The 7,221-nt window shown below is 44.7% G+C and overlaps 1 pseudogene; it reads left to right on the top strand.

Annotated features, from left to right (window-relative positions):
* Positions 1-955: 955 nt before the first annotated feature.
* LOC100962209 lies at positions 956-3,120 on the top strand (annotated as a pseudogene).
* The last annotated feature ends 4,101 nt before the right edge of the window (positions 3,121-7,221 follow it).

Here is a 7,221-nt window from a genome sequence, read left to right as displayed (position 1 = left end):
TCTCAAAAAAAAAAAAAAAAAAAAAAAAAGAGCTGCCACTTTGGCCTACTGGAGCCTTTAGCCACTCTATAATAACTCCAGCCACCCTGATAGAGATAGCATGGAAAAAGAGAGGGACCCAGCTAAAACAAGCCTGTCAGCCATCCTACAAGGCACCAGACATGTAAATGAAGACTTCTTGGATCTCCCAAACTAGACCAGCCTCCAGATGAGTGTCACTGAGAGGTCCTGGTCAATATCACATAAAACAAAAGAATCACCCAGCCAAACCCTTCCTGAATTCCTCAGCCATACAATCATGAGACAAACATGGCTGCTTTAACCCAAGAGTTAGTAATTTTTTCCTCTGTTGTTTGCTGTTGTTTTTATTTGTTTGAGTTTCTTTTTTACAACCCCTTAAAAAGTAAAAAGTAAAAAAAATAAGCTCAGTGCCTGTGGCTCAAGTGGCTAAGGCGCCAGTCACATACACCTAAGGTGGTGGGTTCAAATCCAGCCCAGGCCCGCCAAACAACAATGACGGCTGCAACCAAAAAATAGCCAGGCGTTGTGGTGGGTGCCTGTGGTCCCAGCTACTTGAGAGGCTGAGGCAGGAGACTCGCTTGAGCCCAGGAGTTGGAGGTTGCTGTGAGCTGTGATGTCACGGCACTCTACCCAGTGGGATAGCTTGAGGCTCTGTCTAAAAAAGAAAAAAATTAATTAATTTACTAGCTATACAAAAAAACAGGCTATAAACTGGATCCAGCACTTGGGTCCTAGTTTGTCAACCCCTATTTTAAGCTAGTAAGGTGTAGAATGGTTTGTCACCTAGCAATACCTAACCAGAGCAGTCCCTTCCTTCACGAAACTAAAGTGCTGCAAGTAAGACAGATGTAAAGACACAGTCAAGAGTGATGCATCCCGTGGCTGCCTACCTCTTTGTATTTGCAGCGGAGCCAGAGCTGGACCACGCCAGAGGACCTCAGAAGCCATGTTAAAGCCCCGTAGTGAAGCTGGGACTGCTTTTATTCAGACCCAGCAGCTGCAGGCAGCCATGGCCGACACATTCCTGGAGCCCATGTGCTGCCTGGACACCAACTCACTATCCATCACAGCCGGAACACTGGCATCATCTGCGCCATCAGCCCAGCATCCTGGTCAGTGGACATGTTGAAGGAGATGATTAAGTCTGGAATGAATGTGGCTCATCTGAACTTCTTGCACAAACTCATGAGTACCACACAAGAATGTGTGCTAGGGCTCAGTGCCTGTGGCTCAAGTGGCTAAGGTGCCAGCCACATACACCTAAGGTGGCAGGTTTGAATCCAGCCTGGGCCCACTAAACAACAATGACGGCTGCAACCAAAAAATAGCCAGGCATTGTGGCAGGCGCCTGTAGTCCCAGCTACTTGGGAAGCTGAGGCAGGAGACTCACTTGAGCCCAGGAGTTGGAGGTTGCTTTGAGCTGTGATGCCACAGTACTCTACCCAGGGGGACAGCTTGAGGCTCTGTCTCAACAATAACAAAAAAAAAAAGAACATGTGCTGGGTGCCTGTAGCGCACTGGTTATGGGGCCAGCCACATACACCAAGGCTGGCAGGTTCGAACCTAGCCTGGGCCAGCTAAAATGCCAATGACAACCACAACAAAAAATAGCCAGCCACAACAAAAAATAGCTGGCATTGTGGCAGGCACCTGTAGTCCCAGCTACTTGGGAGGCTGAGGCAAGTGTATCACGTAAGCCCAAGAGTTTGAGGTTGCTGTGAGCTGTGAAGCCATGACACTCTAGGGAGGATGACATAATGAGACTCTGTCTCAAAAAAAAAAAGAACGTGCCCACAGCCACAGAAAGCTTTGCATTTGACCCCATTCTTTACCAGCCAGTTGCTGTGGCTCCGGACACTAAAGGACCTGGGATTCGAACTGGGCTCACCAAGGGCAGTGGCACCACGGAGATAGAGCTGAAGAAAGGAGCCACTGTCAAGATCATGTTGGATAATGCCTATATAGAGAAGTGTGACGAGAATCTCCTGTGGCTGGACTACAAGAACATCTGCAAGGTGATAGAGGTGGGCAGCAAGATCTACGTGAATGATGGGACTTATTTCCCTGCTGGTGAAGCAGAAAGGTTCTGATTTCCTGGTGACAGAGGTAGAAAATGGTGGCTCCTTGGGTAGAAAGAAGGGTGTAAACCTTCCCAGGGCTGCTGTGGACCTGTCTACTGTGTCAGAAAAGGACATCCAGGACCTGAAGTTTGTGGTAGAGCAGGATGTAGATATGGTGTTAGCATCTTTCATCTACAAGGCATCTGATGTCCATGAAATCAGGAAGATCCTAGGGGAGAAAGGAAAGAACATCCAGATAATCAGCAAAATTGAGAATCATGAGGGAGTTCGAAGGTTTGATGAAATCTTGGAGGCCAGTGATGGGATCATGGTGGCTTGTGGTCACCTAGTCATTGAGATTCCTGCAGAGAAAGTCTTCCTTGCTCAGAAGATGATTATCTGGCTATGCAACCGAGCTAGGAAGGCTGTAATCTGTGCCACGCAGATGCTGGAGAGCATGATCAAGAAGCCCGGCCCCACTCGGGCTGAGGGCAGCCATGTAGCCAATGCAGTCCTGGACAGAGTTGACTGCATCATGCTGTCTGGAGAAACAGCCAAAGGGGACTACCCTCTGGAAGCTGTTAGCAGGCAGCTCCTGATTGCCCATGAGGCAGAGGCAGTCATTTACCACTTGCAATTATTTGCAACTCCGCTGCCTGGCACCCAATACCAGCAACCCCACAGAAGCTGCTGCCATAGGCGCCCTGGAGGCCTTCTTCAAGTACTGCAGTGGGGCCGTAATCATCCTCACCAAGTCTGGCAGGTCTGCTCACCAGGTGGCCAGATATGGCCCACATGCCCCCATCGTTGCTATGACACATAATCCCCAGACAGCTTGCCAGGCCCACCTATACTATGGCATATTCCCTATCTTGTGCAAGGACCCAGGTCAGGAAGCTGAGGATGTGGACCTCCAGGTGAACTTGGCCATGAATGTTGGAAAGGCCTGAGGCCTCTTCAAGACAGGAGATGTGTCTTGACCTGGTGGCACCCTGGCTCCAGCTTCATCAACACCATGCAAGTAGTGCCTGTGCCATGATGGACCCCAGAGCCCCTCCTTCAGCCCCTGTCCCATCCCCTCCTAGCAATGCTTGTAGAGGTCACTCTGGGCTATATTGTGGCACTGGTGGGCTGGAACACCAGGGAGAAGATTAATGACACTGTGAAATATAGCTGTTTCCCTGGTTTTCTCATGGCTGAGATCCTGCTTGAGTGGGGTAGCCAAAAGCCTGGCTTGCCCATCAGGTGGCCTCACTCAAGCAAGGGACAAAGGAGGAATACAAGACTGGAAACCCCCAGAGCCTATGGCAAGAGGGCAACAGCTCCCTTTCCTTTGTGTTCTTGATTTCTCCTTTCTGCAGAAAATGGATGCCCAGAGAACTCCCAGCCCTGGACCAGCCAACAAGAATAGGGACCTTAAGGAGTGGGGCAGTGGTTCTAGTTAAAGCAGACTCTGGCCCTTACTTATTTGCCCAGCCCCATGGCCTCCCCTGCTCCCTGTGGTCTTCTGTCCTGCACTCCACTCACCTTTTGCTACAGACACAATTCCACCCTTACTTTTTTCCATTTTCCCTTCTACTGCAGCTGCCTCTGGGCGTGTTGCTATAGAGCCTACCTATATGTCAATAAACATCAACTGAGGCAGCACTTGTAGCTCAGTGGGTAAGGCGCTGGCCACATACACCAAGGCTGGCAGGTTCAAATCCAGCCCGGGCCAGAACAATGACAACTGCAACAGAAAAATAGCCAGGCATTGTGGCAGGAGCCTGTAGTCCCAGCTACTTGGGAAGCTGAGGCAAGAGAACCGCTTAAACCTAAGAGTTTGAGGTTGCTATGAGCTGTGAAGCCATGGCACTCCAACATAGTAAGAATCTGTCTCAAAAAAAAAAAAAAGAAAAGAAAATACAAATAAACAACAGCTGAAGCACACACACAAAAAAAAGACAGCCATAAAACAAAAAATAAATAATGATTAATCAAATTACTACACATAAAAGATATGGGCTGGGTGCTATAGGACTTAATATCACAGGGGGCTTCAGGGGAAAGGTTTCTCCCAAAAGACAGTGGGGTTTTTTTTGTTGGTTTGTTTCTTTGACAGAGTCTCAAGCTGTCACCCTGAGTAGAGTGCCATGACATCACAGCTCACAGCAACCTCAAACTCCTGGAGTTAAGCAATTCTCTTGCCTCAGCCTCCCAAGTAGCTGGGACTACAGGTGACTACCACAATGCCCAGCTATTTTTTGTTGTTGCAGCTAAAACAAGTCCCATTGTTTTAGCTGGCCTAGGCCAGGTTCAAACCTGCCAGCCTTTATGTATGTGGCCAGTGCCCTACCCACTGAGCTATGGACACTGTCAAAAGACAATGTTTATGCTAATAATTGAAGGATGATTAAAAGTTTGCAGATAAAGAGAAGCAGGGAAAAGTATAACAGCCCAGCCATTTTGCTCTGATATGGAACATTGCTCCAGATTTCTCTACTGGATTGACCAAGAACTTGCATCACCTTTGACTTCTTTCTCTGTTCAGTTCAGCTTTTGCCTCCTTCTTTTTGTTAAGTGTTGTTCCACAATAAACATCAAAGCTTACTGCAGCTTTGAACTCCTGGGAGTAAGTGATCCTCCTGCCTTAGCCTCCCAAGTAGCTGTGACTACAGGTACACACCACCATACCTGGCTAAAATGTGGTATCATAATATTATAGAACTACTGTCCTATATGTAGTTTGTTGTTAACCAAAACATCATTATGCAGCACACGACTGTAATTAAAAAGACCATGAATAAACTCTTGAGCTTCAACCAGAGGTGAACTCAGAGCTCTAGCAAGGGTGACCAACATGGCACCCTGACTCACAGTGCTAAAACCAGGAAAGTCCCATGCTAGGCAAACTAGGACAATTAGTCACTGTAGCTCCAGTGTGTACCCAGGTTTTAGTGTTCTATTTCTTGGCTCTGCCTTCAGCTGGAATGGATAATTCAATCTCAGGCTCCATGCACACGAATATAGGTAAAGAGCTCTAGACGCTATGCTGGATATTTGTAAAGAAAGAACTAGTTTCCTCTCCTCATAACTCCAAAGAATTGAAGTGAATCTTATTAGCTGTCATTGGTCTGCTTAAGACATGTGCCTATTCTTCTATATTTTGGGGTTAGTTTTTTTAAGTTGCGATATAATTTACATACCATAAAATTCATCTTTTTAAAGCATGCAATTCAGTGATTTTTTAAGTATATTCACAATGTTGTATGATTATCATTGCTATCTAATTCTAAAACATTATCGTCACCCCAAAGAGAAACTGTTTACCAAGTAACAAGTCACCCTCCATTCTCCCTCCATCCAGTCCCTGGCAACCACTAATCTACCTTCTTTATATATAGGTTTGCTTATTCTGGATATTTCATATAAATGGAATCATATAGCTTATGGCCTTTTGTATCTGGCTTATTTCACTTAGCATAATTTTTCAAGGCTCATCAATGTTATAGCATGAATTAGTACTTCATTCCTTTTTATGGCTGAATAATATCCTATGGTATGGATGTAAAAACTTGTATGCATACATGCATGTTCATAGTTGTATTATTCCAAATACACAGCACAGAGCTCTAATAGTCAAAAAGTAGAAACAACATTATTTCCACATTTATTTTTTGTAGAAATGGGGGTCTCGCTATGTTGCTCAGGTTGATCTCATACTCCTGGACTCAAGTGATACTCTGGCCTCAGCTACCTGAAGTGCTGGCATTATAGGTGTGAACCACTGTGCCCAGCCTCCACTTTTTGACTATTAGGAATACTGCTGCTATCATATACAGTCAACCCTTAAACAATATGGGTTTCAGTTTTATGGGTCCACTTATATGCAGATTTTTAAAAAACAAAACAGATAGAAAATACATACACACAAATATGGAGGGTCAACTTGTACATTGAGGTTCCTAATGTCAATTAAAGGACTTGAGTATGTATGAATTATGATATATTGGGGGTCCTGGAACCAATCCCCTATATACAAATTTTTGTTTAGACATTCATTTTCCATTCCTTTAGATATATACAGAAGTGGAATTGCTGGGTCATATGGTAACTCTATGTATATTCCCATTCTTGCATCAGTCACTGTACTCTGAGGATGGAATAATCTGATTAACTTAAACCTAAGTCACATGCTCTATGCCTCTTGCTGAGGATGGAATCACTTTCACTAGAACCATGTGGAAAGAGGAGAAAATGATATTTCATCGGGAAGAAATGGAGTAGAGTTATCAGATGGAGGATGAATGGACTCTAGGTGGCAAATCCACAGATGACTGCTGCCAATAACTATATTTGTTAAATGCTTTCTATGAGCGAGGCACTGTGTTAAATACATGCATTATCTCATTGAACCCTCATAGCAACCTCATGAGGATTCTACTATTATCTTTATTTTACAGATGAGGAAACTGAGCTCAGAAAACTTGAGGAAGTTACCCAAGTGTATATAGTGTAAAGATGGGTGTTTGAACCCAGGTCTGATTGCAAAGTCTCAGAGTGAGAGGCCAAAGATTAAAAATAAAAGATTATTCTGAAACATGAACTAAAGGAAATGGAATCCAGGTTCTGTGTGAGCAACAGTGGCCTTATTCCACCTGGGTGCAGGCAAGCTGAGTTTAAGAAGGAAGTCTGCAAATGGGTAAAGGTGGATGAAAATTTTAAAAGTTGGAGGCACATTTCCTCTTTCCTGGGTGGGACATTCTATGCATTCATTTCTTCCAGGGCGGATCTGTTCTATTTGAGCAGGTCCCTCCATTTAACTCTATAACAGAAAAAATATAGATTTTGAGTTATTTTAAAATATACCTGCTACTGGTTCTTTTAAATCATTTGCCCAATATTTTTATAATCACTGGGAAAGAGTCTATGTAAACAAAAATTTCCTTTCACACCTAATTCAGGAAAGGACAGGTTTTTTTGTTTTGTTTTGTTTTTGAGACAGAGTCTCAAGCTGTCACCCTGGGTAAGAGTGCTGTGACATCACAGCTCACAGCAACCTCAAACTCTTGGGCTTAAGTGATTCTCTTGCCTCAGCCTCCCAAGTAGCTGGGACTAACAGGTGCTCACTACAATGCCTGGCTACTTTTTTTTTTTTTTT

The sequence above is a fragment of the Otolemur garnettii genome, unplaced genomic scaffold (assembly GCF_000181295.1).
Source record: "Otolemur garnettii isolate 467f Iridium unplaced genomic scaffold, OtoGar3 scaffold00003, whole genome shotgun sequence".
Taxonomy (NCBI): domain Eukaryota; kingdom Metazoa; phylum Chordata; class Mammalia; order Primates; family Galagidae; genus Otolemur; species Otolemur garnettii.
This window is presented reverse-complemented; position numbering and strand designations above follow the sequence as displayed.